Source organism: Scyliorhinus torazame, chromosome 11, assembly GCF_047496885.1.
Source record: "Scyliorhinus torazame isolate Kashiwa2021f chromosome 11, sScyTor2.1, whole genome shotgun sequence".
In the NCBI taxonomy this organism is placed as follows: Eukaryota; Metazoa; Chordata; class Chondrichthyes; order Carcharhiniformes; family Scyliorhinidae; genus Scyliorhinus; species Scyliorhinus torazame.
In genome coordinates, this window is record NC_092717.1 from 171,630,496 (window position 1) to 171,642,583 (window position 12,088).

The following is a 12,088-nucleotide window of genomic DNA, read 5'->3' on the forward strand; positions in this document are numbered from 1 at the left end:
TATGGAGGAATGAAGAGAAACATGTGATTTGGTTTGAATACTGCTCGGCAACAAGCCAGTGTGGCTTGGTTACCATCGAAACCGGGGGCCAGGATTGAGGCTTACTGGGAGGAAGGTGCAATATATTCACACCTGAAAAGGCAAAAGCCAACTGACAGACTTTCAGTCTCCAAGCTTTTGGACAGGAAAGAGAGAGCGGTCTCACAGAAGGAAAAAGCAGTTCAAAATGGTCATAAACCAGTACCAACGGCACCAGTACGACCGGAGTTCCATGTTCAGTTGTACAAGACCAGTTCCACCAGTACCAGACATTTCCAAGTTTTTTCCCTTTCCTGCAGCTGCAGCTGATGTGGTCGGCATGAGAGGAGTGTGAGTTCTCTGCGAGCTAGCAGGCAAAGTTTGGCCAGGAGGACTGCTCCACAGGTGAAGGAACGCATCTCGTAGCAAACCAAAGACCCTGGAATATTTGTCCAGCTCTTTGGGTGGGGTTAGTGGTGGGGGTATGGGGGGAGACAGTGGTGAGTGAGAAACTGACCGATGGAAGAATTAAAATTAATTGATCGGAATAAAAATGTGGCGAAGGGGGAGGAAACAGTTCACAGTCTGAAGTTGTTGAACTCAACATCTGGAAGGTTGTAATGTGCCTACTCGGAAGATAAGGTGCTGCTCCTCCAGTTTGTGTTGGGCTTCACTGAAACATTGTATCAGACCAAGGACGGACATATGGACATGAGAGCAGAATAGTGAGTTGGAATGGCAAGCGACAGGAAGGTCTGGGTCCTGCTTGCAGACGGACAAAATGTGCTTTCAAAGCGGTCACCCAGTCTGCATTTAGTCTCTCCAGTGTAGAGTAGATCACATTGGGAGCAATGAATGCAATAGCCTAGATTGAAGGCGGTGCATGTGAAGCGCTGCCTCACCGGGAAAGAGTGTTTAGGCCCATGGATGGTGAGAAGGGAGGATGTAAAAAGGCAGGTGTTGTGCCTTCTGTCATTGCATGGGAAATTGCCGTGGGAAGAAAAGAAAATGAAAATCGCTTATTGTCACAAGTAGGCTTCAAATGAAGTTACTGTGAAAAGCCCCTAGTCGCCACATTCTGGCGCCTGTTTGGGGAGGCTGGTACGGAAAGAGGGTGAGGTGTTGGAGGTGATGGAGGAGTGGACCTGGGTATCCCGGAGGGAATGGTCCCTGCGGAATGCTGACAGGGGGAGTGAAGGGAAGATGTGTTTGGTGGTGGCATCATGCTGGAGTTGGCTGAACTGTCGGAGAATGATCCTTTGAATGAGGAGGCTGGTGGGATGAAAAGTGATGATAAGGGGAACCCTTTCCTGGTTCTGGGATGGAGGGAAAGGGGTGAGAGCAGAGGTGTGAGAGAGGGGTACAACACTGTTGAGAGTCCTGTCAACTACAATGGATGGGAAACCACGATTAAGGAAGAAGGAAGACATGTCAGTAACACCATTTTGGAAAGTGGCATCATCGGAACAGATGCAACGGAGGTGAAGGAACTGGGATAATAGGTTGGAGTCTTACAGGATGTGGGGTGTGAAGGTTGTGGGAGTTGATGAGCTTGTAATGGATACTATTGGACAGTCTATCCCCAGAAATGGTGATAGTGAGGCCAAGGAAGGGAAGGGAAGTGTTGGAGATGTACTTTGTGAAGGGGATAGAGGGGTGGAAATTGGAAGCGAAACTGATACAATTTTCCAGGTCCAGACAGCAACATGAAGCGGCATTCATTGATGTACCGATAAAATAATTCTGGGATGATGCCGGTGTAGGACTGGAACAAAGAATGCTCCACACACCCCATAAAGAGACAGGAAAAACTGGGACTCATATGAGTACCCATAGCATGGCTTTGGTTTGGAGGGAGTGAGAAAAGGAGAAATTGTTCAGTGAAAGGACAAGTTCAGCCAGACGGAGGAGATTGGTGATGAATGCGGACTGTTCAGGACTCTGTTCAGGGAAGAAGTAGAGAACCCTCAGACCATCCTAATTGGAAATGGTGGTATAGAGGGATTGGAAATCTATGGTAAAGAGGAGGCGATTAGGGCAGGTGAACTGTGTCATGTGAGAGGTGAGAGTACCTTTAAGAAATGAGTGTTTAAGAAATGTACCTTTAAGAAATTGGTGTTGATCAGTGATGTCAGAGTGTGGGTGGAGCTCGGCTGTTTGTCAGCTTTTTACTTTCATTTTAGGCTGTTTGCTGCAGGGTGTGTTTTAGTTTCGTTTTCAGAGCTGGATAGCTGCAGTCACAACCAGAAGGTGTATGAGTCTCTCTCTCTGTAATCTAAAGACTTTAAATCGATCCTTTGGTGATTTAAAACAAATAACTGCTCTCAGTAGTGACTTTAACCTGATGTGCTTCTGTTTAAAGGGTTTTTTTTCAAGTCTTATGGAAGTTAAAAGGACAGCTTTAAGGATTACTTAGTGTTGTATCCTTTGGGGGTTGTATTTGAATTGATGGTCGCTAAGAAGTTCACTGTATGTTTTAAAAAGGTTAACTTGAGTTCATAGAATAAACATTGTTTTGCTTCAAAAAATACTTTTCCATTTCTGCTGTACCACACCTGTAGAGTGGTCCGTGTGCTCCCCATACCATAAACTATTAAAAATTGTGGGTCAGGTGAACTCCATGATACACTTTGGGGTTCTCTAAACCCTGGCCCATAACAAATGGAAGTTGTATATGTGAAGTAGGATATCGGAGGAATCGCAAATGTAATTTAGAAAGGACTGGACAAGAGGAGGGAGTATGGAGTCAAGATAGGAAGAAATGAGTTCGGAGGGACAGGCCAACACAATGAGCCTACCAGGACAGTCCTGTTTGTGGATTTTGGGGAGGAGGTCGAAGCGGGCAGTCCAGGGTTGGGAGATTATCAGGTGGGACGCTGTTGAGGGAAGATCTCCAGAGGAGATGAGGTCCATGACAGTCCTTCAATCAATGGCTTGATGTTCTGTGATGGAGGTTATGGTCCAGCGGGAGGTAGGAGGAAGTGTCTGAGAGTTAGGGTTCAGCCTCAGTGAGGTAGAGGACAGTACCGGAGTGCATATACCCATTGAGGTGCATGCACCTGCGCTGCTGCTGGGTGTAGGGAAAGGGCTAGTGTCTGAAGCTGTCAAATTGCACATCTATGGTGAACAAAAAAGAGAATGGGGGCCATCTTCAACCATTCAGGTGATTTTGATGAGACATTCTTTGTCATTGCAAACACATGAACTGTTGGGAGGCGTGATCCAGCATTGGAACTTTAAACCATTCAGCATAGGGACATATCATAATCCCTGATGTTTGCAAGCCTTCAAAGCCACACACCACCCATGCTATCTTTCTACCAGTTTCCCCTGAAAAACTGTCCTTCGATTCTCAACAACCCGGGGTCTATCCCAGCGCGACCGATGGCTCGGCTCCATCAGTTGGCAGCCAACCCCAAGACCACCTCCTTGATGGCTGTCAGGATGCACTGTTGGGGACTTCACCTCTGGTCTTGCACCTTTCTTGGGCATTGTACGGCCCCTTCTCTTGCAAATAAAGAGGGAGAAATTACGATACATCAAATCATGCCTTCAAGGTTTGGCCATTGTGTACTTTTTGAGCAGTAGAATCTATTCTCTGCTCTTTACCAGCTAACAGGTGTGGCAGTTTCCACCTCACCTCTTAATGCCAATTGCTATGCAGAATGGCATGTGTGTATATCAAGCCGCCTTACACATTTGGGCAACACACAAGACAATCCCATAATGGGCCCATATCACAAACTTCTATTTATGTCCATCTTCAGAAAGTCTGTTGGCTAACCCTCAAGGCTGCTGAACATCACTGCAACCTCTGTCCAGGCTGCTCTTGTCTGGCTCGGAAGTATCTGTTATCAGGCATGAGGACCACCTGCCTGTCACTTGCAGCTTGTACAAGGGCTTTCAGGGAATTATCATCAAATCTTGGGGCTTTCCTTTGTCTGGGGCCTTCACCAGCTCCCGGTTCCATTCTCTTCGACATCTGTGGAGAGACAAAGCGTGTAAAAGGCCCAATTTGTAATATCTTCCTAAGCACTTGCTATTCATCTCTAAAGACTTGCTATTCACTTCATTCAGTGTTATTTCTTCCCTGGCAAAGGGGTGGAATGCTTCCAAACTCAATGATTAGTCATGCATATGCATAAACAAGTTCAATATGCAATACTGCAATAATTTACAGGAGTTCAAAATCTACACCACAAATTATTCAGGCACCCAAACACTGTTTTCTCATGCAGCCTCTGTCCCTGGACCTCATAGTTGCTGATCGGGCATGCTGCCTACCATCTCCCAATGCTATTGCTCAGCTTCCTGCCTGATGGCCATTAACTGGCCACTGCCACGTGTTATATTTTTTATTTGTTCAGGGGATGTGGGTATTGCTGGCTGGGGCCAGCATTTATTGACCATCCCTAACTGCCTTTGAACTGAATGGCTTGCCAGGCCATTTCAGAGTCAATCACAATGCTGCCAGTGTCTGGAGTCTCATAGGGTAGATATCCTTCCCTAATAGGCATCAGTGAACCAGATGGGTTTTTATGACAATGGCTTCATGGTCATCATTAATTCCAGATTTTTATTGAAATCATATTTTGCCATCACCCCTGGTAGGATTCGAACCTGGGTCCCCAGAGCATTCTCCTGTGTCTCTGGATTACTAAGTCCAGTGATAATACCACAAAGCCACCATCTCCTCTAATTATGCACTGTCTTTCAAAGGTTAGGGCAGGAGTTGGTGGCTAATGTTGCACAAGAAGAACAAGCTTATACTTAATTTGTTGGCTATATTACTGAAATTAAGCTGACATTGCCCAAGGTTACTTATGCTCTGTTTTTTGGAAAAGAACAGAATCACAGAATAGAAGATCCGAAAGACTGCTAACATTCCTAGAACATGTTTGCACTGGAGTGCTGAATTTGGTGCATTTGAGTGCTATAGTGGGAGTTTGGTGACTGAGGAAGTTCAGTGAGGAGGGAGTAAGGGGCTCCTTTCATTTCATTTCCGCAAAGAGTGAAAAGGGAGCCAGGAGTTTACAGAGTGCAGCTGACTGGGAGCAGAGTCGGAGGGCAGAGGTCCTGTTAGTCCACAGGGCAGCTATATTCTGTAAGGTAAGAGGGGATGGAGGCTAGGGCAGTTGCATGCTCCTCCTGTAGGATGTGGGTGGTGAGGGATACCACCGGTGTCCCCGCTGCTTATACCTGTGGGAAGTGCACACAACTCCAGCTCCTCAGAGACCGTGTTAGGGAACTGGAGCTGGAGCTGGATGAACTTCAGATCATCCGGGAGGCAGAGGGGGATTTAGAGAAGAGTTACAGGGAGGTAACCACACCCAAGGTACAGGGCAAGAGTAGCTGGGTTACAGTCAGCGGAAAGAAAACGAACAGGCAGACAGTGCAGGGATCCCTCGTGGCCGTTCCCCTTCAAAACAGTACACCATTTTGGATGCTGTTGGGAAGGATGACCTACAGGGGGAAGGCCCTAGCGGCCAGTTTTCTGGCACTGAGTCTGGCTCTGGGGCTCAGAAGGGAAGGTGGGAGAATAGAAAAGCAATAGCAAAGGAGATTCAATGGTTAGGGTAATAGATAGGAGATCCTGTGGTCGCGAGCGAGACTACCGGAAGGTGTGTTGCCTCCCGGGTGCCAGGGCCAGGGGTGTCTCGGATCGTGTCTTCAGGATCCTGAAGGGGGGGGTAAGCAGCCAGAAGTCGTGGTGCACATTGGTACCAATGACGTAGGTAGGAAAAAGGGTGTGGAGGTAATAAACGAGTTTAGGGAGTTAGGCTGGAAGTTAAAAGCCAGGACGGACAGACTGGTTTGTTGCCGGTGCCACGTGATAGCGAGGCTAGGATTAGGGAGAGAGTGCAGTTGAACAGGTGGCTGCAGGAATGGTGTAGGAGGGAGGGCTTCAGGTATTTGGATAATTGGAGCGCATTCTGGGGCAGGTGGGACCTGTACAAGCAGGACGGGTTGCATCTGAACCAGAGGGGCACCAATATCCTGGGAGGGAGGTTTTCTAGTACTCTATGGGAGGTTTTAAACTAGTTTGGAAGGGGAATGGGAACTGGATTTGTAGTCCAGCAACTAAGGTAGTCGATATTCTGGACGCCAAAGCGTGTAGTGAGGCAGTGGGGAAGGGAACACTGACAAAGGAGAGTACTTGTAGGCATGGAGATGGGTTGAAGTGTGTATACTTCAACGCAAGAAGCATCAGGAATAAGGTGGGTGAATTAAAGGCATGGATCGGTACTTGGGACTACGACGTGGTAGCCATCACGGAAATATAGAACATAGAACATAGAAAAATACAGCACAGAACAGGCCCTTCGGCCCACGATGTTGTGCCGAACCTTTGTCCTAGATTAATCATAGATTATCATTGAATTTACAATGCAAAAGGAGGCCACTCGGCCCATCGAGTCTGCACCAGCTCTCAGAAAGAGCACCCTACCCAAGGTCAACACCTCCACCCAACGCTAAGGGTAATTTTGGACACTAAGGGCAATTTTTAAGGGAAACTTGGATCGAAGAGGGGCCGAGATGGTTGTTGGAGGTTCCTGGTTATAGATGTTTCAATAAGATTAGGGGTGGTGGTAACAGAGGTGTGGGGGGGTGGGGGGGGGTGGCATTGTTAATTAGAGATAGTATAACAGCTGCAGAAAGGCAGTTCGAGGAAGATCTGCCTACTGAGGTAGTATGGGTTGAAATCAGAAATAGGAAAGGAGGTGTCACCTTGTTGGGAGTTTTCTATAGGCCCCTCAATAGCAGCAGAGATGTGGAGGAACAGATTGGGAAACAGATTTTGGAAAGGTGTCGAAGTCAAGGGGTAGTAATCATGGGTGACTTCAACTTCCCAAACATTGAGTGGAAACTCTTCAAATCAAAAAGTTTGGAAGGGGTGGTGTTTGTGTAGTGTGTCCAGGAAGCTTTTCTAACACAGTATGTAGATTTTCTGACCAGAGAGGAGGCCATATTGGATTTGGTACTTGGTAATGAACCAGGGCAAGTGATAGATTGTGAGTGGGGGAGCATTTTGGAGATAGTGCCCACAATTCTGTGACTTTCACTTTAGTAGTGGAGAGGGATAGGTACGTGCAACAGGGCAAGGTTTACAATTGGGGGAAAGGTAAATTCGATGCTGTCAGATAAGAATTGAAGTGCATAAGTTGGGAACATAGTCTGTCAGGGAAGGACACAAGTGAAATGTGGAACTTGTTCAAGGAACAGGTACGGCGTGTCCTTGATATGTATGTCCCTGTCAGGCAGGGAAGAGATGGTCGAGTGAGGGAACCATGGTTGCCAAGAGAGGTTAAATGTCTTGTTAAGAGGAAGAAGGAGACTTATGTAAGGCTGAGGAAACAAGGTTCAGACAGGGCGCTGGAGGGATACAAGATAGCCAGGAGGGAACTGAAGAAAGGGATTAGGAGAGCTAAGAGAGGGCATGAAAAATCTTTGGCGGGTAGGATCGAGGAAAACCCCAACGCCTTTTACACATATGTGAGAAATATGAGAATGACTAGAGCGAGGGTAGGTCCGATCAAGGACAGTAGCGGGAGATTGTGTATTGAGTCTGAAGAGATAGGAGAGGTCTTGAACGAGTACTTTTCTTCTGTATTTACAAATGAGAGGGGCCATATTGTTGGAGAGGACAGTGTGAAACAGACTGGTAAGCTCGAGGAAATACTTGTTAGGAAGGAAGATGTGTTGGGCATTTTGAAAAACTTGAGGATAGACAAGTCGCCCGGGCCTGACGGGATATATCCAAGGATTCTATGGGAGGCAAGAGATGAAATTGCAGAGCCATTGGCAATGATCTTTTCGTCCTCACTGTCAACAGGGGTGGTACCAGCGGATTGGAGAGTGGCGAATGTTGTGCCCCTGTTCCAAAAAGGGACTGGGGATAAACCTGGGAATTACAGGCCAGTTAATCTTACTTCGGTGGTAGGCAAAGTAATGGAAAGGGTACGAACGAGATATGGCGCTCGACTCATCGATCGACAGTTCCAATGCGCCACAGCAAAAAACCGCACCGACCTCCTCAGAAGACAAACATGGGACACAACCGACAGAATACCCTTCGTCGTCCAGTACTTTCCCAGAGCGGAGAAACTACGTCATCTTCTTCACTGCCTTCAATACATCATCGATGAAGATGAATATCTTGCCAAGGTCATCCCCATACCCCCACTACTTGCCTTCAAACAACCACGCAACCTCAAACAAACCACTGTTTGCAGCAAACTACCCAGCCTTCAGAACAGTGACCACGACACCACAGAACCCTGCCATGGCAATCTCTGCAAGATGTGCCAGATCATCGACATGGATACCACCATTACACATGAGAACATCACCCACCAGGTACGCGGTACATACTCGTGCGACTCGGCCAACATTGTCTACCTCATACACTGCAGGAAAGGATGTCCCGAAGCGTGGTACATTGGCGAGACCATGCAGACGCTGCGACAACGAATGAACGGACATCGCGCGACAATCACCAGGCAGGAATGTTCCCTTCCAGTCGGGGAACACTTCAGCAGTCAAGGGCATTCAGCCTCTGATCTCCGGGTAAGTGTTCTCCAAGGTGGCCTTCACGACGCGCGACAACACAGAATCGCCGAGCAGAAGCTTATAGCCAAGTTCCGCACACATGAGTGCGGCCTCAACCGGGACCTGGGATTCATGTCGCATTACATTCGTTATCCATCATCTGGCCTGCGAAATCCTACCAACCGCTCTGGCTTGACACAATTCACACCTCTTTAACCTGGGGTTACCCCATCTCTGGATCTGTAAAGATTTAATCACCTGCTAATGCTCACATTCCAAGCATTGTCTGGCATCTTTGAATCTGTCTATATATATGTTTCTGGAACATACCTCTTCATTCACCTGAGGAAGGAACAGCGCTCCGAAAGCTAGTGACATCGAAACAAACCTGTTGGACTTTAACCTGGTGTTGTAAGACTTCTTATTGAATTTAAGAGCCGTGAGGTGATGATGCAGCTGTACGAAACCTTGGTAAGGCCACATTTGGAGTACTGTGTGCAGTTCTGATCGCCTCATTTCAGGAAGGGTGTGGAAGCTTTGGAAAAGGTGCAAAAGAGATTTACCAGGATGTTGCCTGGAATGGAGAGTAGGTCTTACGAGGAAAGGTTGAGGGTGCTAGGCCTTTTCTCATTAGAACGGAGAAGGATGAGGGGTGACTTGATAGAGGTTTATAAGATGATCAGGGGAATCGATAGAGTAGACAGTCAGATACTTTTTCCCCGGGTGGAACAAACCATTACAAGGGGACATAAATTTAAGGTGAATGGAAGATATAGGGGGGATGTCAGAGGTAGGTTCTTTACCCAGAGAGTAGTGGGGGCATGGAATGCACTGCCTGTGGAAGTAGTTGAGTCAGAAACATTAGGGACCTTCAGGCGGCTATTGGATAGGTACATGGATTACGGTAGAGTGATGGAGTGTAGATTAATTTGTTCTTAAGGGCAGCATGGTAGCATTGTAGATAGCACAATTGCTTCACAGCTCCAGAGTCCCAGCTTCGATTCCGGCTTGGGTCACTGTCTGTGCGGAGTCTGCACATCCTCCCCGTGTGTGCGTGGGTTTCCTCCGGGTGCTCTGGTTTCCTCCCATAGTCCAAAAATGTGCAGGTTAGGTGGGTTGGCCATGATAAATTGTCCTTAGTGTCCAAAATTGCCCTTAGTGTTGGGTGGGGTTACTGGGTTATGGGGATAGGGTGGAGGTGTTGACCTTGGGTAGGGTGCTCTTTCCAAGAGTCGGTGCGGACTCGATGGGCCGAGTGGCCTCCTTCTGCACTGTAAATTCTATGATAATCCATGATTAATCTAGGACAAAGGTTCGGCACAACATCGTGGGCCGAAGGGCCTGTTCTGTGCTGTATTTTTCTATGTTCTATGACGTATAAGTGCAGAGGTTCTTCACCGTGAACCAGTGTCATTACAAAAGTAAAATACTGCAGACGCTAGAGATCTTAAATAAAAACAATGGTTTGAAATACTCAGCAGGTCTGGCAGCATCTGTGGAGAGGGAAACAGAGTTACTGATCGTAATTCAGCAGACTTGTGGTGCGTTTCGAAGGGTGTGGGCGCTGAGAAACACCCCGCTATTCAACAGCACTTTGCCATTTGGATTTGGATTTGTTTATTATCACGTGTACCGAGGTACAGTGAAAAGTATTTTTCTGCAAGCAGCTCAAACAGATCGTTTAGTACATGAAAATAAAATAAATGAAAATACATAAAAGGGCAACACAAGGTCTAAAATGCAAATACAAAGACACCAGCATCGGGTGAACCATACAGGGGTGTAGTATTAATCAGGTCAGTCCATAAGAGGGCCGTTTAGGAGTCTGGTAACAGCGGGGAAGAAGCTGTTTTGAATCTGTTTGTGCGTGTTCTCAGACTTTTGTATTTCCTGCCCGATGGAAGAAGCTGGAAGAGTGAGTAAGCTGGGTGGGAGGGGGTCTTTGATTATGCTGCTCCCTTTCCCCAGGCAGCGGAAGATGTAGATAGAGTCAATGAGTGGGAGGAAGGTTTGTGTGATGGACTGGGCTGTGTTCACAACTCTCTGAAGGTTCTTGCGGTCTTGGGCCGAACAGTTGCCATACCAGGCTGTGGTGCAGCCAAATAGGATGTTTTCTATGGTGCATCTGTAAAAGTTGGTAAGAGTCAGTGTGAACATGCCTAATTTCCTTAGTTTCCTGATGAAGTATAGGCGCTGTTGTGCTTTCTTGGTGTTAGCGTTGACGTGGGTAGACCAGGACAGATTCTTGGTGATGTGCATTCCTCGGAATTTGAAGCTGTTAACCAACTCGGCTCCATTGATGAAGACAAGGGTGTGTACAGTACTTTGCTTCCTGAAGTCAATCACCAGCTCTTTAGATTTGCTGGCATTAAGGGATAGATTGTTGTCATTGCACCACTCCACTAGATCCTCTCTCTCCCTCCTGTATTCTGACTCGTCGTTATTCGGGATCCGACCCACTATGGTCGTGTCTTCGGCAAACTTGTAGATGGAGTTTGAACCAAATTTTGCTACGCAGTCGTGTGTGTACAGGGAGTATAGTCGGGGGGCTAAGTGTGCAGCCTTGTAGAGCCCCGGTGTTGAGGGTTATTGTGGAGGAGATGTTGTTCTTTATTCTTACTGATTGTCGTCTGTGGGTCAGAAACTTGAGGATCTAGTTGCAGAGTGAGGAGCCAAGTCCTAGGTTTTGGAGCTTTGCTAGGAGCTTGGCTGGGATTATGGTGTTGAAGGCGGAGCTGTAGTCAATAAATAGGAGTCTGATGTAGGAGTCCTTGTTATCGATATGCTCTAGGGATGAGTGTCGGTCTGGGGAGATGGTGTCTGCTGTGGACTGGTTGCGGAGGTATGCAAATCGCAGTGGATCTAGGTGTTCTAGGAGTATGGAGTTGATGTGCTGCATGACCAACCTCTCAAAGCACTTCATTACGATGGATGTCAGGGCCACCGGATGGTAGTCATTGAGACACATTGCCTGGTTCTTCTTTGGTATGATGGTGGTCTTCTTGAAGCAGGTGGGGACCTCGGAGCGGATTAGGGACAGGTAAAAGTTGTCCGCGAACACATCTGCCAACTGGTCCGGGCAGGACCAGAATCCCATCTGGAGCCATTGCTTTCCGAGATTTCACTTTCAGGAAGACCGATCTGACTTCAGAATGGTTGTGTTATGGGCTACTGGGGCACTCGACAGTGGATCGATGGTTTCCTGCTCGAATGCATTGAGTTCATTGGGGAGGGTGCCCTGCTCCGGAGATTCTGTTCAGCTTTGCTTTGTTGCCCGTTAAGTTGTTTAGGCCTTGCCACAACCAACGAGAGTCTGTAACGCTAGTCTGTGACTCTAGCTTGGTTTGAAGATGGCTTTGCGGAGGTCGTACCTGGATTTCTTGTATAGGTCAGGGCCGCCTGACTTGAAAGCCTCAGATCTGTCCTTCAGTTGGGAGTCAATCTCACGCTTGAGCCAAGGTTTCCGGTTGGGGAACATACGTACTGCTTTATTTGGCATGCAGTCATCCACACATTTGTG